Source organism: Urocitellus parryii, chromosome 5 (assembly GCF_045843805.1).
Source record: "Urocitellus parryii isolate mUroPar1 chromosome 5, mUroPar1.hap1, whole genome shotgun sequence".
In the NCBI taxonomy this organism is placed as follows: Eukaryota; Metazoa; Chordata; class Mammalia; order Rodentia; family Sciuridae; genus Urocitellus; species Urocitellus parryii.
Genome location: NC_135535.1, coordinates 146,219,700 through 146,243,667, shown reverse-complemented (window position 1 = coordinate 146,243,667; position 23,968 = coordinate 146,219,700).

The following is a 23,968-nucleotide window of genomic DNA, read 5'->3' as shown; positions in this document are numbered from 1 at the left end:
CAGCTCTTTGAGCAATTATTATTGTTCTTATCTTTTGATAAACATATGTGTTTATGTTGGCTAGATATGTAGAAATGGACTGCAAGTTCATGAGCTAAGTGAATATTCAGCTATAAGAGATAGTTTCAAACAACATTGCAAAAGTGTTTGTGTAGTAAAAGTAGTACTACATATGTAGCACAAGTCACAGTTTTTCTTCATCTTTACCAATTCTTGGTATTGCATGATATTTCAATTTAAATCTTTCTGATGAGTGTATATTATTAATACCTTGAGGTTTCATTCAGCAGCTTTTTATAAAGACAAATGAATTTGATCACTTATGATTATGCAACTATCAGATATTCTCTTGTTTATAACTTATTCATTTGTCAGAGAGGTATTTTGTCCCCATCTCCTCTTATTTTAGTGTCTGAGTCTCCTATCCCTTAATAGTATTTTGTTTTGTTTTGTTATAAACAATATCTTATAGTCAAATTTAATAGGTTTTGATTAACAAAGCCTTAAGTTTACAGTTTAATTTGGGCAAAATTGACATTTTCAAAATACAGAGTCTTCCAATGTAAATGTTATCTTACATTATTTTTCAAATACTTTTTCAACCCATGTTGTTTTGTATTTATTGTACAGGTCATACATATTTTTATTTTATGATAATGCCCTGTAATGGCAATTTTAAACCTAGACAAAGGAAATCAGCAACTAGAAGAGAAATAGAATTTCATTCCTTTAGTTTCCATTTCTGTTCTGGATTGCTGATTTCCTTTGGCTTGAGAGTAAACAGACAAGTTATACACACATGCACACATGGGAATATACACTGATTCAATAATTACAGCATGAAACTGTCAATTAGAGATTTGATGCTTCTCTGATACACAGTAGCCTGGAGGCAGACAGTCTATGTTTGGTATGTGTGTCTCAGGGTTTCACCAGGGACCTAGCTCCTCCTTTATCTTTCAGCTCTGGCACCCTTGAGAGTACTTTGCAGCCAACCGATTCACCTCTAGCTCTGCTTTTGCTTTTAAAGCACTTTACTTGAAAGCATATCCCACAATTTCCGTCTATATCAGTGTTTACTGGTTGTAATTCCATTGTAGAACTGTGAATGGGAGGTTAGAAAATGCAACTTTGAAAGAAGAAAAGTAAAATTCATACTGTTACTTGTAGCTAGTCAACCAATTGTCTCTGCTGTGCCATTACCTAGCATTTCTTCTTCTGTGAAACCTTCTTTGGTAGACAGGAAGATGAGCTGCCCGGATTCCACTTTACGGAGAGACTTGATGCCCATCTGTTGAGCTCTTCCAAGGTATGTCTAGCCTTTTAGCCAAATCATCTAAGGTCACACCTCTTCCTGGGTAGGGCATACCCTGTGTCTTATAGATGTACCACCCCTTTATTTCAAAATTATGTATGTATGTACCATGAAGATACATGAAGTGTAATACAAATGCTATAGAGTGTAGTATGCATATCCTACATTGTTATGTGAAAAACGAGTTTCAACCTTTCACCTCAGAACTGGCATGATAAGGTTAAAAACTAGATCTCTGAATTTTGGTCCCTATTTTATTATACTAAGGGATATTTGGATCAGAAGAGCTTATCCTGCCTTGTCCAAGCAAATATTTCAATTGGATTTGAATGACATAATACATTTTAAAGCCTATCAGCTGCCACTGAAAGGTCAAAGTGGCTCCATGGTCCTAGAAGAAAGTGAATCATAGTGAAAAAAAAAAATGGAAGAGATGAATGATCCCAACAGCAGGAATTTTAACCTCAATACCACTGTTTCCTTTAAAAAAATATTTTAGGTTTGGCTAACAAAATTAAGATATGTCAATCAAGAGCATAAATTCCCAATTCCAAAATTCACCTCAGGTATTGCTCCCTCCCAATCTTGCTATCACTTTCCCAGAAAGTCACCATGTCACAGGCTCTTTGTGCTAATCTTCCCTTTCTTTCTCTGTTCTCAGCTGTCAGATCTGCACTGTAGAGTGTGTGTGCTTATCTGAAATCCTCCCCTGGGTCCCTGCTGTGTCCCTCTTGGGCATTTCTCCCAGTAAAGCCCTTGCATAAATAATTCTGTTTTGGCCTAAACTTCTTGAAAAACCTGAGCCAATGCAACCAGCCAATGCATTTTTCTTACTATTTTTTCTTATTTATAATGCATATATTTAAATATAAAATTATTTCAATTATTCATTTAAATTTTTGAGTATTTACTTAAGAATATTTTTCAAATTTCATTAATGAAGTCTGTTTCTTTTTTACTATAAAAAATAGGCACTATAAAAATAACAGAATGATTACATATGCTAATAGAATAAATGCACCAATGCTGGTAATAGTAGAAGAAAAGAGAGTAGTTATTCTTTCTGTTCCATTAAATCGTGACTTGATAACACAAAATGGTGAAAAATTCTGGAGCAACTGCAAGGTTAAAAGAGTATATTTAAAAAGGAAAGCAATAGACTGAGTCACGCTTGTCCTCAAGCATGTGTCGTAGTTTGTCATTTTTCATTACATGAAAATTTATGACATTTTCATGGATTCACTCTACCCTTACTATTGATGACAATTAATATAGATCCAATATCAATCCCAGTTCAAAATGAAAATATATGCTTATATCTGCCATTTTAAATAATTGCTCTTTTAAGATGACGAGAACATATTAATAACTGGAAGCTATTTTATCACAATTAATAAATGTATGAAATTTTACTCTTAGTAATTTTCTATTTGAATTAACACTTTCTTCTCATTTGTGTTTCAAATGTCTTTTAAATTTTAAGGCAACTTCTTCAAATATTTTACTGAAAGGAACATTGAGTCCAGTGTTTGATTAGTGATATCTGGCACGGGGAAGATGTCTCATATTTCATAGGCATGGCAGAATTTCTAAATTCAGAAAAAATTATATACACACATATATATTCAAATACTTGAGCTGTATTTAGTATGAATCTTTTATGCTTTTTAACAGGTTTTATAAGAAATCAAAGTTTCATGTTGGTGAGATTCATCCATATTTCTGCAGTATACAACCATCCAAGTGACCACCTACCTGTGAGAGAGTCAGATGGTCACTTACTTAAATGGCTGCAGACATTCCTATAACCCACATGGACTTTGAAGATATACCAAAATGACCACCTCTCAGTCTCTGCATGACTCCAGGGAACTTGTAACTGTTCTAAAGTGCCCAATTAGAACTGGATCCCAGTAAAACTTTGGGGCCTCTCTCTCTCTCTGTCTCCCTTATGCTCTGACCCCATGGTTAAGTGTACAGATACCTGAAGGCTCTCCCCTTCTCCTTAATCCTCTGAGATGTACTGCCCTCTTATCTCAGGGAACTGTAAGTCCAAAATCTTCTTCTGTTATTTTTTTGTGTTTTACTGTGCTACCTGCTCTGAGTCTCACTGGACAGACACACTGGAATCTAACTTCTTTGCCAATAAGAATTCTGCTTCGTAGTGGTTACCTAGTAGGAATAAAATGGACATGGGTCAAAAGACGTTCACAGAGCATCTGCCTAAAAGAATGAGTTTCTTGGGAAAGGGCCACTTGGTCATGGGTCAGAAACTCAGGCATTTGGCTGTTCACTCGGATAAAGAAGAATCTCCTGAGAGGAACACTGTAAGCATCCATGATCTGCTGTACGGACTGCTGCTGGATCTTCCCAGGGGAGCACTAGAGTGTACAGCCACCTTTTAAAGAGACACCTCAACAGGAATGAGAAGAAAAACAAAACAGCAATCTTATATGACATCATGAGTAGGAGTTCAAGCGTCTGTTCCATTTATCTCAGACTATGCAAATTAAAGTGCATTGGGTAAGTTTATATGTTGGAATTTCCATAACTCCACTTGTTTTTTCACAAAAGTACCTAAGGTTTAAATAACAGTTTACTATTGTAAGATTTTACTTCAGGGTAGATAATTATACTCTACCATAGAACTAAAGTAATGTTTTCACATTTGTTCTATGTGAACTACTTTTCATTGGTTAGTCTTCTCTTTGATTGTGACACATAGAAAACATAGTCAAGAAATACCATAACATCTTCTGATTTCTGTAGAAGACACAATTAAAGTTGTATCAACATTGCCTAAAAAGAACAATCAAGGTTTTATTGTGATCTTGTATTTTTCTGTTAAAAAATGTCTCAGAGAACTCTGTGAAGCATCGTCATTATTGTTCGCAAAATAACACTTGAAAGCAGTCTATCTTAAAATGTTCACTGTTTTCTGTAATATTTGGCCTCCAAGATAAATTCTAATTAAATAGAAAAAAATGATAAAGATATGACCCTAAGACACTCCAGGCAGCCACAGGGCTCTCTAATCATTTCTTTTTTTCTCATAAATTTACAAATTTCAGCTAAACAAATGCGATAGCTTTTAACGAGCTATTAATGGTTGGGCTAAGTTATATGCGTAAACATTATTGATGATGAGTCCTCAAGATTCTTTCTAGAATGCATAACCTAAAGTAACATTTCTCTCAATATTTAAGTATTCAAAAACTCTTCTAATGTGAAACCATAGCTACTTTAAAGGAAGTAGAATTTCCTTTTAGGTGACCTTCACCCCGCCCCCCACCCACACAAACTTAGGCTGATTTTTACATCATGTCTGATTGATTTTGCAGATTACAAGAACACAGAAGTGTTAGTCTCATGTATATAGGAATTACAAAAATGCTGAAGAATTTAGTGCAAATTAAATAATGGGCTTCTAAGAAATCTAAATAAGGTGTCCTACTTTTGAGCTTATGTTTATCAATAGGAGGGGTAAGATCTTTCCTATTGCCTTAAATAATACAACAAAGTTCTTATACTTATTACAATATTTTTTTAAATACGAAATTTGAAGAAAAACAAACTTTGAAATATATAAATAAAGAACAAATATAGTCAGATATTTGAGTTTGTGGATTTTTCTTTTATGCCTCTTGAAAATTGGTATCAATATAAGGAACTTAAACCCTCACTCTGAGAATCGACATGTATTAGCTCATAGACTTCATAGTCACAGAGACATATTGTTGATTCCCATCAAGACCTCTCTAAGATTTGGGCAAGTCATGGATTTTGCCAAGTCAATCTCAGTTTTTGCATATTTCACACATTATAACAAACATATCAGAGGATAAAATAAAGCACTTTATATAAATACTTAACATTTTATTTAATGTATAGTAAGTTCTCATTAAAAATAAATAGAAGCATTGTCTTTCTTAAAAGAGAAGCCATTTAAAATTGCTTTAAATGATATCTACACTAGGAAACATATTTTAGCAGCAAACACTACTTTTTGTAGCTATCACATATCATTAACTTAAAATGCACTGAATTGTGAAATGGAATAAAATCCTTTTCCACTCTACCTCCTGAGCTAATAGCTTGTCTTAATCAGAGCTGAGAAATCTCCCTCCTTTCATAGTTGAAAGAAATCCTCCTGTTCTTGCACAGGTCCTTTGGGAACTCCCTTTTATGGATGGAGGCTCTGGAACTGCTGTGTTCTCATCTTTTACTAGTCTCTCAGTGCAGTGCAGTGTCACAAGTTGTGATATAGGAGTACCAAAGGTTTGTTCATCAATAGGAGAGTGACCACAGAAGAAAAATCACAAAGATGTGAAGATATGAGAGTGTGAGGTAAAGATTAGAATGTGGGCTCCAGGACCTGAACAGTTTTAAATCTCGTCTTTTTCACCAAATAATCTGTGTGTTCTTAGAGCCTTTTCTGTATAGTTTTTCCACTTACTATAATCTATTATTTTAATTTGGATAATAATAATAATTATCATGTTAGGCTCTAAATATTAAATAATATAACAATCCAAAGTACTTAATAAACATGGATGTGGCAGTGTCCCTGTAGTATGCTCTTTTAAGGTCCTCAGGGAATAGTCCGAGAAGGGCAATAGCTGGATCAAATGGTGGTTCCATTCCCAGCTTTCCCAGGAATCTCCATACTGCTTTCCATATTGGCCGCACCAATTTGCAGTCCCACCAGCAGTGTACAAATGAACCCTTTTCCCCACATCCTCTCCAGCACTTCTTGTTGTTTGACTTCATAATGGCTGCCAATCTTACTGGAGTGAGATGGTATCTTAGGGGGGTTTTGATTTGCATTTCTCTGACTGCTAGAGATGGTGAGCATTTTTTCATGTATTTGTTGATTGATTGTATGTCCTCCTCTGAGAAGTGTCTGTTCAGGTCCTTGGCCCATTTGTTGATTGGGTTATTTGTTATCTTATTGTTTAATTTTTTGAGTTCTTTGTATACTCTGGATATTAGGGCTCTATCTGAAGTGTGAGGAGTAAAGATTTGTTCCCATGATGTAGGCTCCCTATTTACCTCTCTTATTGTTTCTCTTGCTGAGAAAAAAACTTTTTAGTTTAAGTAAGTCCCATTTGTTGATTCTTGTTATTAACTCTTGTGCTATGGATGTCCTATTAAGGAATTTGGAGCCCGACCCCACAATACGTAGATCAGAGCTAACTTTTTCTTCTATCAGGCGCAGAGTCTCTGATTTGATATCAAGCTCTTTGATCCATTTTGAGTTAACTTTTGTGCATGGCGAGAGAAAGGGATTCAGTTTCATTTTGTTGCATATGGATTTCCAGTTTTCCCAGCACCATTTGTTGAAGATGCTATCCTTCCTCCATTGCATGCTTTTAGCCCCTTTATCAAATGTAAGAAAATTGTAATTTTGTGGATTGGTCTCTGTGTCCTCTATTCTGTACTATTGGTCCACCCGCCTGTTTTGGTATCAGTACCATGCTGTTTTTGTTACTATTGCTCTGTAGTACAGTTTGAAATCTGGTATCCCTATACCGCCTGATTCACACTTCCTGCTTAGAATTGCTTTTGCTATTCTGGGTCTTTTGTTCATAGCAGCACAATTCACAGTAGCTAGAATGTGGAACCAACCCAGATGCCCTTCAATAGATGGATGGATTAAAAAAATGTGGCATTTATACACAATGGAGTATTACGCAGCACTAAAAAATGACAAAATCATGGAATTTGCAGGGAAATGGATGGCATTAGAGCAGATTATGCAAAGTGAAGCTAGCCAATCCCTAAAAATCAAATGCCGAATGTCTTCTTTGATATAATGAGAGCAACTAAGAACAGAGCAGGGAGGAAGAGCAGGAGGAAAAGATCAACTTTAAACAGAGACATGAGGGGGGAGAGGAAGGGAGAGAAAAGGGAAATTCCATGGAAATGGAAGGAGACCCTCTTTGTTATACAAAATTACATATAAGAGGTTCTGAGGGGAATGGGAAAATAAACAAGGAGAGAAATGAATTACAGTAGATGGGGTAGAGAGAGAAGATGGGAGGGGCGGGGAGGGAGGATAGTAGAGGATAGGAAAGGTAGCAGAATACAACAGTTACTAATATGGCATTATGTAAAAATGTGAATGTGTAAGCGAAGTGATTCTGCAATCTGTATTTGGGGTAAAAATGGGAGTTCATAACCCACTTGAATTGAATGTATGAAATATGATATGTCAAGAGTTTTGTAATGTTTTGAACAACCAATAAAAAAGTACTTAATAAGTTTTTTTAACCTATGGTACAGTATGAATATTTGTGGGAGGAGAAGGAGGAGGAAGAAAGGGAAGAAATCAGCATTTTATTCACTGAGAAAAATGAAAAAGAAAGAAAATTAAAATTAAAAAAAGGATGAAAATTCAGCAAGTGAAAATAAACTGCTAGGCAGAATTAATGACTGTTAGTGAGAATGTGGAGAACTGGAACCCCGAGGCATTGCTCATGGGAATATAAAATGGTGCAGGCACACTGATAAACAATTTGCAACTTCCTCCTAAAGTTAAATGTGAAGATACAAGTGGCCCAGAAATTTTACAATGATAAAACACCCACAAAAGTTGAAAAAATTATGTTTGTACAAAAACATGAATACGGGTAGCAGCATTGTTCATAATAGGTAAAATGGAAATGACCCTGAATATCCATGGACTGACAAATGAATAAACAATACCGAATCTATCCACAAAATGGAATATTATTTAAACATAAAAGTAATTGAAGAACTAATATACATGCTGTAGCATGGAGGAACTATATAAACATCATAGTAAGTAAAAGAAGCCAAACATGACAGGCAGCTTATTTTATGATTTCCTTTCCATGAAATATCCAGAATAAGCACATCTATATGAAGAAAATGTAGATCAATGCTTCCCAGGGCTTGGATGGGAATCTGCTATGGGGCATATGTTTTAGTCAGCCTTTTTGCTGCTATTAATAAAAGGACCAAACCAGAACAATTATAGAGGAGGAAGAGTCTGAGGGCTCACAGTTTCAGAAGTCTAAATCCATAGATAGCAGGCTCCATTCTTTGGGACTTAAGGTGGAGTCAGAACAACATGGTACAGGGAAGCAAGGCAGGAAGTTGCTCCCATGGTGATCAGGTCTCCTCTTGCCAGATACAAATATATACCCCAAGCCACTCCCCAATTCCCATCTCCTCCAGCCACACCTTACCATTTCAGTTCCCACTCAGTTAATTCGTATCAGGGGATTAATTCACTGATTAAGTTAAGGTTTACAATGCAATGTTTTCTTCTATAAATCATTTCTTTCTTGCATTGTCTCACACATGAGCTTTTGGGGGAAACCTCACATTCAAACCATAACAGCATAGGAGTGTTTGGGAGGATGAGATTGTTCCGGAAGTTGGTAGTGGGGTTGATCATACAACTTTATTAATTTACAAGTAACTACCAAATTTTAGACTTCAAAAGTTTAGATCCTGTGTTATATTAATAATATCTAAGTAAAATGAAAGCTAATACTAGGAAAACTAAGTGTAAAAAGGCACACTCTAGCAAAGAAGTAATGAATTCTAATTAGAGCATGTAGATTCCAAAACAAACAGTTCATTTTATTTCTGTAGGGAATATGATAGAAATGTAGTACTTTTATCCCTTGAATGCACTATGTCTGTTAAGTAGTAGAACATTTCTAATCAGAATGGGCATTGAAAGAAGAAAAAGTAAATAAACTAAAAATAAAGTACTAAAACAAAATCCATACATTCAAATACACTTATTCTTTATTTAACTTATGGTTGCTACAATATTTTTATCAAAATACCCTATGACCATGAACTTTCCACCAACATACTGCATTTAGAATTAAATCTACATTTATGTTTAAATTCTAAAATCTATATCCACAAGTGACTTTAAAATATTCATAAAATGTAATAGTAGCCACTCTCTAATTATACCTCTGTTTTAAGAGTTATGCTGTAGTTTATTTGAATAAATAACTTGATTCTAGCAGTAAACAATTGTAACCTGGTTCTCCCACTTTCACGTATAGCAACTTTCAAAGTTTCTTTTCTTAAATATCAAAGGTTGCCCAAGCATATTTTTTTATCTTATTTTGTCCTTTACCTTCTCTCTTTCCAATGCCTGGACCTGTAAATATTTTTATGATATCCATGTAGCATAAAATATTGGTGTATCAAAATGAATGAGACCGTAATTTGTGAAATAACTAAGAGCTATAATTATAAGAGAGATGTCAAGAACATCTCGAACAACAACAACAACAAAAGATTCATAATGTTTGAACATAAATGAAAGAGCTAAAACTTCCTTCATCTATGTGGCATTTTAGCCTTTTGCATACACTAAATGTAATCCTGTCAGTAATGATTTTAACAACATAATCACTGAGGATACTGGGTGTGGAATTTGCTTATTTGAGACTCTTATGTGTTGCTTTGTGCTGACTCAAATATTAAGCTAGGAAGCCCTAGGACAGAGTAATATCCCAAACCCCTTCTAATCAGATATCTGCCCTGATTGATCAGTGCTGATCCATCACCAACCAAAATTTGACCTTTGTTGAGAATATGATGTTTCCAGGTTACCTTAGAAATTTCTATTATAATTGAATGTTAGTAAATTGAAGGAAAAGTGTGTGCATGTATGTCTGAGTGAATGTTAGAAATAAAGTGTTTCCTAGTGTTTCTTCACTGCTTCCTGAATTATTTATGAGGTATTTGCCTATTATTTTCTGTATTAGTTCTTACTGTATCACCTTAGATATATCAAATAGTCAAAAAAATTAAAGCTGGACATAAATGAATAGTGAGCCAATCCATATTATCTGGCTAGCTTTTTCTATATGAAATTTAAGTATAATAAAACAAACAAAATATACTTAAAGTTTATTTAAAATTTAACATTGAGATTATCCTGCCATTAGCAAATGAATAAAATGTTTTCCTTCTGAAATTAATATTTAAAGAGGATCCAGCAATCATTAACTCACTGAAAAGACTGAAAACTTAGGTGTTTAGGAAACTTTTCTGAATAAATTCGATAGCTCTTGCCACCAGATGAATAATGCAGAAGTATACATAACTTCATATTTAATCTCAAAGATTTTGTGCCTCCAGGTTTTTTGTCTCCTATAGTTATTTTTTTCAAATACAGGACATCAAACATTTATCTAGACTTTGAAATCAAGTATCATTGATTTTCTTTACTATGAATGAAGTTTGTATTTATTTCTTCTTTGCATGTTTGAATTACTTCATACAACTACACAATAGAGGTTATTTTCTTGTCTCATTCTTTATATCATCTCTCTTTTGACTTTTAATGTGAGTAAACTAAATTTTAATGCAAAAGCAATATTAAGGTAATATTCTCCATAACAATTTTAGGTACACACAGTGGCACCAGATAATGGGAATTAGACAATGAAGAAACCCACTCTTTTGGCTATTTAAACATCAAAGTATCTTTTACATGACTTTGCTTCAATATACTCAATTTCTATTACTTTTATTTCATATGCTAATAAGTCTAACGTACTAGTCTGGATGCTAGACTGTAAGTATCTCTGACTCTTTCTCTGCAAAGCTTTTATGGGTCTTGTTTTCAATATTAATATAAATAGCTGACCAAATATCTTGTATAATTAATCTTTTCAACTGGTCTTTTATGCCATTTTTGAAAAAAAGATAATTGTTTGAAAGGGGACAGAACTTTTATTTCTCTTTTTAGAGAAGGAAATATGTTTTGGGGACATTCAATACTGAAATATTAAAGATGTTAGATATCATTCTAAGAGCACACACTTTCAAAAAGAGTGGCTCCAAAGATTCCCCAAAACCATGAATAGGAAACAATTATTTTATGCACTGGTACCTAACAAAGAAAATGTGGATAAATTCTAGGACTCTGACATTCTGCCTATGAATGGATATGTTTTAATATTAATCTATTCTTTACAGTGCAGAGACTGATATTTTTAAATGACCATTCAGAGGTTATTTTATAATATTAAACAAGCATATTTTGGAAATCTCTCTGATACAATCTCCTACCCTTTCTGATTTCTTATGCACTTATTTTCATAAAATCATTTTTTGAGCACTAAGTTTCCCAATCTTCAGTCTTCTCTTAATTTTTTTAGTCCTCTTTTTTTATTCACTTCTCCATTTGACTTACGTTTCTTGGTTCACTGTTTTAACACCATAAACCTTCCTTATGAGCCTTGGTTGTCTTCTGTCTGTGATGCATCTCTCTGGCAAGGCACCCACCCTTCTCCCAGATAAACACAATATGCTTCCAGATTACTCAACAATCAACATCCAAAACACACTGTGGTCCTCAATTTATGCTTGTTTACACATTTTAAAATAAATTTTACTGCGCATATGGAAGTTTCTAACTTAATGTTATGGGACACATAGAAATATTTTAAAAGGTTACTTTAGTGAAGCTAATTGAGATATCATCTTAAATGATTACAATTTTTTTTGTTCTTGTGTCAAAAAAATCTAAAATTAATATTAATTAATTAAGAATTATTAGTTAACATTTACTTACCATAACTAGTGTTATAATTTTATTATTTATAGTCCTCATGCTGTCCATTTGGTATGTACACTTGTTCCCCTATGTATTTGTTACTGTGTGTCCTCTTAACCTACATTTTTATATGCACATCTCATTTGAAAAACTTAAGATGAACTGAATATTTTAAAAGAAGTAGAATTTTGTTCTTGTTTTTATGTTTGTATTAGTGTATTATATATTATAATGGGGTTCATTTTGACATAATCAGACATGCATGGAATGTGATTTATTCTACCTCAGTCCTGGGTATTTCCCTTGTCCTTTCCCCTGATCCTCTTCCTCTAGTCTGTCTTCCTTATATTAACTTATGGTTTTTTTTTAAATTAGTGTTTTATAGATATACATAAAGATGAAATTCACTGTGACATATTCATACATGCACATAGCATAGTTTGGGCAATCTCTTTCCACTGTTTTTCTTTCTTCCTGTCCTTCTTTCTTCTCCATCAATTCCCTTTCTCTGCTCCAATGATCTTCCTTTTCTTTTCCTGGGATCCATACTGCACCATGTTTTCCCCTTATTTTGGTCTAGCGTCTGCATATGAGAAAACATTTGACCCTAGATTTTTTGAGTCTGGCTTATTTCACTTAGCACATTGTTCCCCTGTTCCATCCATTTACCAGCAGACATCATAATTTCATTTTTCTTTATGGCTGAGTAAAACTCCATTGTGTATGTGTGTGTGTGTGTGTGTGTGTGTGTGTGTGTGTATATATATATATATATATATATATATATATATATATATATATATTCTTTATCCATTCATTTTTGATGGACACCCAGACTGGTTCTATAGCTTGGCTATTGTAAATTGGGCTTCTATAAACACTGATTTCAGTGCAACATTATATTACTCTGATTTTAGTTCTTTTGGATAAATGCGCAGGAGTTGGAATAGCTGAATTATGGTGGTTCCATTCCCAGGTTTTTGAGGACTCTCAATACAGCTTTCTGGCATGATTGTACTAATTTGCAGTCCAACCTACAACATGTGAGCATACCTTTTCCCCCACATTCTTGCCAATATTTATTATCATTGGTCTTCTTGGTAATTGCTGTTCTTGACTAAAGAGAGGTAAAATCTCCATTTATGATTTGCCTTTCCCTGATAGCTAGGGATGTTAAACATCTTTTCATATATTTGTTGGCCATTTGTATTTCTTCTTTTGAAAAGGATCTGTTTAGTGTTTTGCTCATTTATTAATTGGGCTATCTGGGTTTTTGTTTTTTGGTTTTTATGTTAAGATTTTTGAGTTCTTTATATTTTCTGGTTAGCCTATTGGAGGAGCATCTTCAAAGATCTACTTCTATTCTATAGGTTCTCTTTTTGTTATGGTTTAAATATGAGGCACCCCACACACACACAAAGTTCACGTGTGAGACACTGCAAGAATGTTCAGAGAAGAAATTATTGGGTTATGAGAACATTAACCCAATTAGTGAATTAATCACTTGATGAGATTAATTTAGTGGTAACTGAAGGCAGGTGGGATGTGGCTGGAGGAGGTGAAACATTGTGGGTGTGGCTTTGGGGTATATATTTATATCTGACAAGTGGAGATATCTTTTTCTTTCCTTCTCTCTCTCTTCTCTCTCTCTCTCTCTCTCTCTCTCTCTCTCTCCTTTCTGATCATCATGTAAGCTGCTTCCCTCTACCACACTCTCTCAGCATGATGTCCTGCCTTACCTGGAGCCCCGAGGAATGTAGCCTGCTGTCCTTGGATTGGAACCTCTGAAGCGATGAACCCTCAAATAAACTTTTTCTCCTCGAAAATAGTTCTGGTTGGGTCTTTTACTTGCAGCAGTAAGAAAGCAAGCTAAACCACTCTTCATGATCTTGTTTACTTTTCTGTGAAGTTTTTGTTTGTTTGTTTTTTACTACTCAAGTTTTATCAGTTGCCAACTATCCTCTTTTCTCTTAAGTCTCTCTCCATCTTCTCTCTGGGTATATGCTAAAAAAATTAAGTAGTTGAATATAACATAACAATTACTCCTTAACTACAGATAATTTTAAAATTGAGAACATTGACCTACATAACCAAATAAATTTATATTCAATTATCATTTTTAATTTTGAAGAATAAAAAGAAGTTGCTATTTTTAAAACCATAATTCTCTCACATAAGTAAAAAAAAAAGACAAATTAAACTATGAGTAAAATGACAACTTTTGAGAAGGTTATGTGATATTAAATGAACAGTAATGTCTGATTTAAATCGTTCCCCCACAATTTGCATGCTTATATATTGCACTGAATTTTGTAATAAAGATGGGATTTTAAATAGATTACTTGTATTACATTATTTTATTATGTATTACTACTTATTTTTCTGCTGTGTGCATTTAATTTTATTACCCTGTTTAGAACTATAAGATTCAATGAATTTGATTGCTTTCAATATTCATTACCATACTCTAACATTCTTTATATTTTATTGAAATATTTTCATTCAGTTTCAAATCCCAGTAAACTAGAAACTCTTTGGGAACACAGATTTTTGTGCATCTTATTGAGGTTATAATCTTAACTCTAAAACAATAAATAAATAATCATTGAGTTAATGAAACAAACATATGAATAAAATATAAAACTAAATGCATGAATAAAACATAAAAACATTTATTCTTTTGCTGTCTTTGAAGAATTCCTGTTTGACCTTCAACAATTTTATATATGCTTCCACTGAATTCCAGTTACATCAGTTGCTTTCTTCTTTCTTCCCTGTTATGCTCACGTGTCCATGTTTCTGGTCATTATTAGACACTATTAGTTTTATTGTTCTTCGGGCACCTTCAGCATAGGGACAATTTATTGTTTTTCTTTACTTTCCCTGAGAATTTCACAGAATGCCAACTATAAATGTATGTGTATTTGTACAGGATTAGTAAATTAATTACTTTTTATTCTTAAATGTTTATAGTTAGACATAAAATAATCCCCTAAAAGAGAAGAGAAAAAATAAAAAATTTGAATTCCACAGATTATTTTTTAGCAAGAATGCATTAATATATTGTTGGTTTAACACTTTAAATATTTCAGAAAACAGCATGTATCTAAATTTTAACTCATTCATTCAAATCATCATTTTGTACACATTTGCTATTGTATATAATTACACACACACATATGAAATATAACTTTGAGAGGGTTATAAAAGAGACAATTACATTGTACTTATTAGTGATCAGTAGAATGGTGAATCAAATCAAGTTATGCTAATTGTCCTTTATATTATGTACCATATATTGGCTTAGTGAAAGTAAATTTTAACATTGTGTTAATGGAAACCATTTTCTACATGTAAAATTTTATGTTTTGAGCTATTTGTTTTTTAGTAAAATGTTGGTTGGATTAAACCAATCTCATCCCCCTATCATGCCTCTTTTAAGTCTGATTTGACCTTGAGACCATTATGTTCTTTCATCGTGCCCTATATATCTAAATTTTACTTATGCCAATGCTGAACTTTCTTGTATTATTTTTTATTAATATTTTTTACATGGAGTCTAATTAGACTTCTGAAAAGGCAGGGACTGTGGTATCTATATGTTTTCAGAATCTCATACTCAGAAGTTTATAACTTCTGGTGTTCAACAAAAGAGTAAGAGTATACACATACTATTAGTATCATGATCTTTTAGGGAAAGATCACAATTGAAAATTCAAGAAGGCATCAAATTAAGCAAGAAAGTGTGTAGCGTCAAGTAGAAAAGTATTCGCTGAGACCAGATTAGGAGTTAAACATGATGTGAGAACAAAAGTGTTGGCATCTGAACACCAGCCTTACTTTCTGAGAGAAAAGAGCAGGTACATACTAATAAAGTGGCAGAGCCCCTAGTTTTAGAACTTCAGCAAAGTACATGAAGAGAAGGACTAGTCACAGAAGGAGAATTCCTCTAAGTATTGAAGATGTTATCTACACCATAGAATCAGTTGCAGAACCATACTTAAAACTGGTACTTTTAACAACTACACCATTATGTTCTATATTTAACTGTGTCAAACAGTGCTATAAGAATTTGTACATGTGTTCTGAGAAGGCATTTCTTATTATCACAACATATTTCTATATTCTCTGCTGTGTTGCCACAGGAAGATTTGAAATTACATTTCCCAACTCCTGTGGCAGAATGGTTGTTGATGACTAGTGGGGACATCTTGTATAAGAGCTGGATGGCTGAAGGAAGAAGCAGTTCACCCTCTGCGGCAATGCAGACAGAGAGAGACATAGGTAGGCACACAGAGTATTAATTAACTGCCAACATTTTTTGTACAAAATCTTTGAGAGTAGCTCCCACCATTGGTAGTGATTTGCTGTAGTCTGATAGACTGTGGGTTCCACATCTTAAGAACTAATGGTAGCTTTCCTTTACCTTTTCTCTTTATCACCTTCTGATTGTTTTTTTTTTTTTTTTTTTTTAGGAGTGATTTCCTTGTATTCCATTTCTCCCCGATAGAATTCCTAAGGAATTGCAGTTTTCCAGTTCTAACACTGGCACCGATACCATGTATCCAACAACTTCTCACTATCCTCTGAAAGCTGCAGGTTGTTATCAAGTGTATTTTTACCTCAGAGAATTCAAATTCTGGGATCAACCATGCTCCCAAGAAATGACAGTAAGGTCCTGAGACTCATAATGACATTTTTGATAAACAATAAGCTTAATATATGACGGTGTCCCTACAGAATTGTAATGTAGTTGATAAATTTATATTACCTGATAATATTATAGCAATGCCAATGTCATAGGGTGATACATTGCTCGTGTGTTTGTGCTGATGCTGGTTTAGTAAATCTACTGCACTGCCAGTCACATGAAAGCACAGTACATACAATAATGCATTGTATATAATATTTGATAATAATAATAAGTAACTATGTTGGTGGTTTGTCTCTATTTTATAATTTTAGTTATCTTAAACTGTATTTCTATTTACAAAATAATTTACTGTAAGACAGTTTGCCAAGATGGCCCTCGATTAGAGTGTATCACACCCCATGTACCGCGCCACTGCGCAGGTGAATAACGAGTTAGAACGACAAAAAACTATCTGGTTAGGAACTTACAGCAAAAGGGGGGTACACCGAAACCTAGAAGAAGTATTTCCAGCACCGAGGTCCGGTAATTGAGTCTCAAACACAAGTCAACTGTGCAACCTGAGATCCAGGCTGACTGATCCGCACGGCCCACCCTGCCGGTAGAGACAGGGGGGCTCTGCCGAGAAGCGACCAGCAAGCAGGGAGATATGGTGCTACGGATTCTGTGGAATCCTGCCAGCTGAGCCCTCACTGACCCCTGGGCTGAGTTCGGGATTTCAGACGGGGAAGGAAGCATTACAGTTCTATCCCCCACAATGGGAACTCCACCAAGGAAACCAGTGGCCACCATCTTGGAGAGCTGAAGTAACCACTGCCACTCTCCGACAGATTGCAACAGTAAAACAGGTGTGTGTTACTCAGCTCATCTCCCATACAGCGGGAAATTCGCATAAAATCTCTCCTAGGCTTTCTGGGGGAGGGATTATCAGAGCGAGCCTGCATAAAGACGCGGGGAAAACTAGAGACACCTGACCTTCAACTTCCCCTCGCATCAGCAGCGAAAACGAAACCTGTCTAGTCAGCACTGGGGGAGGGGCAAGTGGAAAAAATCAAAACAATAGAGTGCTGGGGCTCCTAATAGCCACCCTCCACACCCAACAAATGGCAGACCCAGAGTACAGTTTGAACTTCTGAGAGGCATCACTCAGGGGAAATCTGGTCTAGCAGGAGAAACCAGGACTAACAGGAGAAACCAGGGAACTAGAGGCCAGGCCCTCGCGACTGGGCGGCTGGAGACTACACTCCTGCCAGCGACCTACTGTGCGTCTGTGCTGAGGGCCATTGCCAAGTAGGAATGAGGCATCGAAATTTCCCTGCCAGCGTACCCTATGTTAAATGGTCTTGCCTTGGAATTTCGCTGTTGACATTGCATGTAAGGTGACCTTGCTCAAGGACCAGGGCGGATCCAGGTTTAGAGCTGATCAGGTTTGAGGAAGTATCCCACTCCTTGAGTTTAAGGAGTTCCCGGTTTAAGACAAGTTTAGGGCGTTCCCGGTTTAAGACAATATGGGTTTTAGGGAAGTTGGAGGTTGAAGATTATTGCTGCTGGGAATAGGGTGTTCCTGCTGCTTGAGTTCCCATTGAGTTCTCATGAGATTCAAAAAGTATTTGGAAAAAAGCCTCATGGAGTAGGTGAATGGGGCGGCGGAGAACGGAGATTTCCCCTGAACGTGTGTGGAAGCCGGTGTGAGTTCGGGAATAAAGAATTGCTGTTTGAATCTACAAAGCTGTGAGTGGCTCCTGATTCTTTGCCCAGTCAAGACATTGGCACATCTGGGCAGCTAGAGTCCGCCCGCCCACCGGCGACCAGTAGCTGAAACCAACCAGAGACAGTCCAGTCCCACCCCCCCATTTGGACACCCTGGCAAGGAGCCTGGGGCCCGCCATAGCAGAGAGGTGACGTCACTGGAGCTCAGCCGTCGGAATTCCTTCCCAGCGGAATCCACATTAGCAGGCATAGTCTACCAACACAAAGGAGAGACAACAGAGATATACAAAACCAAAACAAATCTATAGAAGAGAGCAGAAACACAGCAATCAAATAGAGATGGAAAGTAACATGAACATCATGAAAAAACAAGGGAAAAAAAGAGTACAAACAATGCAGGACAACTTAAGTCTATAGGAGGACCTAGAAACATCAGAAACATGGATAGGGAAAGAAATCAATGCATACCTAACTCAGATGGAAAGGAATATTAGAGAAGACATGAGACAGCAAGTCCAAGCAATAAAAGTATATTTTGAAAATGAATTAAACAAACAAATTCAAATGGCAAGAACGAGCTTTACCAGGAGATAGAGATCTTAAAAAAAAATCAAACAGTAATCCTAGAAATGCAGGAAACTATAAACCAAATTAAAAACTCAAACGAGAATATTACAAAGAGACTAGATCAAGTAGATTTCAGAACATCAGATAATGAAGACAAAGTTTATCAACTTGAAAAGAATATAGTCAACACAGAAAAGATGCTTAAATCCCATGAGCAATCTATTCAAGAGATATGGGATGTCATAAAAAAAAAAAAAAAACAATTTTGAGAGTCATTGGGATAGAAGAAGGCATAGAGATTCAAACCAAAGGAATGTACAACCTATTAAATGAAATAATTCTAGAAAACTTCCCAGAGATGAAAGATGGAATGGATTGCCAAATCCTGGAAGCCTACAGGACCCCAAACATTCAAAACCGTAATAGACTAACTCCAAGACATATAATTATGAAGATAGCCAACATACAGAACAAGGAGATAATATTAAAAGCTACGAGAGAAAGGAGGCAGATTACATTCAGGGATAAACCAATTAGGTTAACGACTGATTTTTCACCACAGACTTTGAAAGCTGAAAGCGAGAAGATCCTGGAACAATGTATTTCAAATGCTGAAAAATAATGGTTTCCAACCAAGAATACTGTATCCAGCAAAATTAAGCTTCAGATTTGACAATGAAATTAAAATCTTTCATGATAAGCAAAAGCTAAAAGAATTCACAGCCAGAAAACCAGCACTGCAAAGCATTTTGAGCAAAATACTACAAGAAGAGGAATTGAAAAATAGTGCCCAAACCTAGCAGCGGGAGGTATCTCAGTAAAGGGAGAGGAAAATAACCAAAAATTAAAACCAGCCAAACTAAAATAAATAAATAAATAAACATGACTGGAAGTACAAATCATATTTCAATTGTAACCTTAAATGTTAATGGCCTGAACTCACCAATCAAGAGACATAGGCTAGTAACCTGGATCAAAAAAACAAATCCAACAATATGCTGCCTTCAGGAGACTCATATGATAGGAAAAGACATACATAGGCTGAAGGTAAAGGGTTAGGAAAAATCATACCACCACCTGGCCCTCGGAAGCAAGCAGGAGTGGAGATACTCATATTGAATAAAATCAACTTCAAACCTAAGTTAATCAAAAGGGATAAAGAAGGACACTATATACTGTTAAAAGCAACCATCCACCAATAAGACATAACACTTATCAATTTGTATGCACCAAACAATGGAGCTGCAACGTTCAAAAAAAAACTCTCCTCAAGTTCAAGAGTCAAATAGACTACAACACAATAATTATGGGTGACTTCAACACACCGCTCTCACCATTAGACAGATCCTCTAGACAAAAACTGAATAAAGAAACTATAGAACTCAACAGCACAATCAAAACCTAGACTTAACCGACACGTTCTTCTCAGCAGCACATGGATCCTACTCAAAGATAGACCATATATTATACCATAGGGCAACCCTCAGTAAATATAAAGGGGTGGAGATAATACCATGCATTTTATCTGATCATAATGGAATGAAACTGGAAATCAATGATAAAAGAAGGAAGGAAAAATCCTACATGACATGGAAAATGAAGAATATGTTACTGAATGATCAATGGGTTACAAAAGGCATAAAGGAGGAGAGAAAAAAATTCTTAGAGACAAATGACAATGCAGTCACAACATACCAGAATCTATGGGACACAATGAAAGCAGTTTTAAGAGGGAAATTCATTTCTTGGAGTTCTTTCTTCAAAAAAAGAAAAAAACAACAAATAAATGAACTCATACTACACCTCAAAAACCTGGAAAAGGAAGAGCAAAACAACAGCAAATGTAGTAGAAGACAAGAAATAATTAAAATTAGAGCAGAAATCAATGAAACTGAAACAAAAAAAAACATTGAAAACATTGATAAAACTAAAAGTTGGTTCTTTGAAAAAATAAATAAAATCGACAGGCCCTTAGCCATGCTAAAGAAGAGAAGAAGAGAGAGAACTCAAATTACTAACATATGGGATGAAAAAGGTAATATCACAACAGACACTACAAAAATACAGAAGATAATTTGAAAGTATTTTAAACCCTATATTCCAATAAAATAGAAGACAGTGAAGATATCAATAAGTTTCTTAAGTCATACGATCAGCCCAGATTGAGTCAGGAAGACACACACAATTTAAACAGACCAATAACAAATGAAGAAATAGAAGAAGCCATCAAAAGACTACCAACCAAAAAAAGCCCTGGACCGGATGTGTATATAGTGGAGTTCCAGAAAACCTTCAAAGAAGAATTAATACCAATACTTTTCAAGCTATTTCAAGAAATAGAAAAAGAAGGAGCTCTTCCAAATTCATTCTATGAAGCCAACATCACCCTGATCCCGAAACCAGACAAAGACACTTCAAAGAAAGAAAACTACAGACAAATATCTCTAATGAACTTGGATGCAAAAATTCTCAATAAAATCCTGGCGAATCAAATACAAAAGCATATCAAAAAAAGTGTGCACCATGATCAAGTACGATTCATCCCTGGGATACAAGACTGGTTCAATATACAGAAATCAATAAATGCTATTCACCACATCAAAAGACTTAAAGACAAGAATCATATGATCATCTCAATAGATGCAGAAAAAGCATTTGACAAAGTACAACACCCCTTTATGTTCAAAACACTAGAAAAACTAGGGATAACAGGAACTTACCTCAACATTGTAAAAGCTATATATGCTAAACCTCAGGCTAAATGGAGAAAAACTGAAGGCATTCCCTCTAAAATCTGGAACAAGACAGGGATGCCCTCTATCACCACTTCTATTCAATTTAGTTCTTGAAATACTAACCAGAGCAATTAGACAGTCAAAAGAAATTTAAGGCATAAAAATTGGAAAAGAAGAACTTAAATTATAGCTATTTGCGGATGACATAATAATATATTTAACAGACCCAAAAGGGTCTACAAAGAAAGTGCTAGAGTTAATAAATGAATTCAGCAAAGTGGAAGGATATAAAATCAACACGCAGAAATCAAAGGCATTCCTGTATATCAGCAACAAAACTTCTAAAATGGAAATGAGGAAAACCACTCCATTCACAATACCCTCAAAGAAAATAAGATACTTGGGAATCAACCTAACAAAAGAGGTGAAAGATTTATACAATGAAAACTACAGAACCCTAAAGAGAGAGATAGAAGTAGACCTCAGAAGATGGAAAAATGTACCCTGTTCATGGATAGGAAGAACTAACATCATCAAAATGGTGATATTACCCAAAGTTCTCTACAGGTTTAATGCGATGCCAATCAAAATCCCAAGGACATTTCTTGTAGAAATAGATAAAGCAATCATGAAATTCATATGAAAAAACAAAAGACCCAGAATAGCAAAAGCAATTCTAAGCAGGAAGTGTGAATCTGGAGGTATAGTGATACCAGAGTTCAAACTGTACTACAGAGCAATAGTAACAAAAACAGCGTGGTACTGGTACCAAAACAGGCAGGTGGACCAATGGTACAGAATAGAGGACACAGAAACCAATCCACAAATTACAACTTTATTATATTTGATAAAGGGGCTAAAAACATGCAATGGAGGAAGATAGCATCTTCAACAATTGGTGCTGGGAAAATTGGAAATCCATATGCAACAAAATGAAACTGAATCCCTTTCTCTCACCATGCACAAAAGGTAACTCAAAATGGATCAAGGAGCTAGATATCAAATCAGAGACACTGTGTCTGATAGAAGAAAAAGTTGGCTATGATCTACATACTGTGGGTCATTCTCCAAATTCTTTAATAGGACACCCATAGCCCAAAAGTTAATAACATCGATGTTCACAGCAGCACAATTCACAATAGCTAGACTGTGGAACCAACCTAGATGCCCTTCAATAGATGAATGGATAAAAAAAATATGGCATCTATACACAATGGAGTATTAAGCAGCACTAAAAAATGACAAAATCATAGAATTCACAGGGAAATAGATGGCATTAGAGCAGATAATGCTAAGTGAAGCTAGCCAATCCTTAAAAAACAAATGCCAAATGTCTTCTTTGATATAAAGAGAGCAACTAAGAACAGAACAGGGAGGAAGAGCATGAGGAAAAGATTAACATTAAACAAAGACGAGTGGGGGGAGAGAAAGGGAGAGAGAATGAAAGCATATGGAAATGGTAGGAGACCCTCAATGTTACACAAAATTACATATAAGAAGTTGTGAGGGGAAAGGGGGAGGGAAACAAGGGAGAGAATTGAACAACAGCAGAGGAGGTAGAGAGGGAAGATGGGAGGGGAGGGGAGGGGGGATAGTAGGGGATAGGAAAGGTAGCAGAATACAACAGTCACTAATATGCCATTATGTAAAAATGTGAGTGTGTAATCGATGTGATTCTGCAATTTGTATTTGGGGTAAAAATGGGAGTTCATAACCCAATTGAGACAAATGTATGAAAGATGATATATCATGAGCTTTGTAATGTTTTGAACAACCAATAAAAAAAAGAGAGTTTGCCATATATTCCTTGTCTCTTGATCATATCAAGAAACCACATCAAGTGTTTGACCTGTATCATCCAGTTTTATGTAAATATAGTCATTTTCACACAATGATGAAATTGCCTAGTTATGCATTTGTTAGAAGACATCCCCTAAATTAAGCAGCACATGCTTGTACTAATTACATATTCATATTCCCATAAAGTAGTAATAATTAACTGATAATGTGTGTTACAAAGATGTAAGTAAAATTACATTGAAAATTCTACTGTGTTAATAAATACAAGTTATCACATTAATATCTCTAAATTCTTTTAGTCAAGAAAGAAAGGAAGAAAGAAAACATCTCAAAGAGAGAATAGGGAAACACATTTTACATTTCAAATAAAAGGAGATAACTCACTTTTACAGAAAAGAGTCATTATTATTCTGCACTTTATATATTATATCTTTAGCTTTTGATTGTATCTGTTCGACAAAAGTATTTTACTGTTATCATGCAAATATATATAATTGAAATGATAGAGTCATACTGTTGTACATGTACATTTACTTGAATGTAGTGTCAAATTTGATGAAGTAAGTGTAAACTTACTGGCTACAGAGTTCTTTGGATTATCTTGCTTTTGTTTATTTTAATGT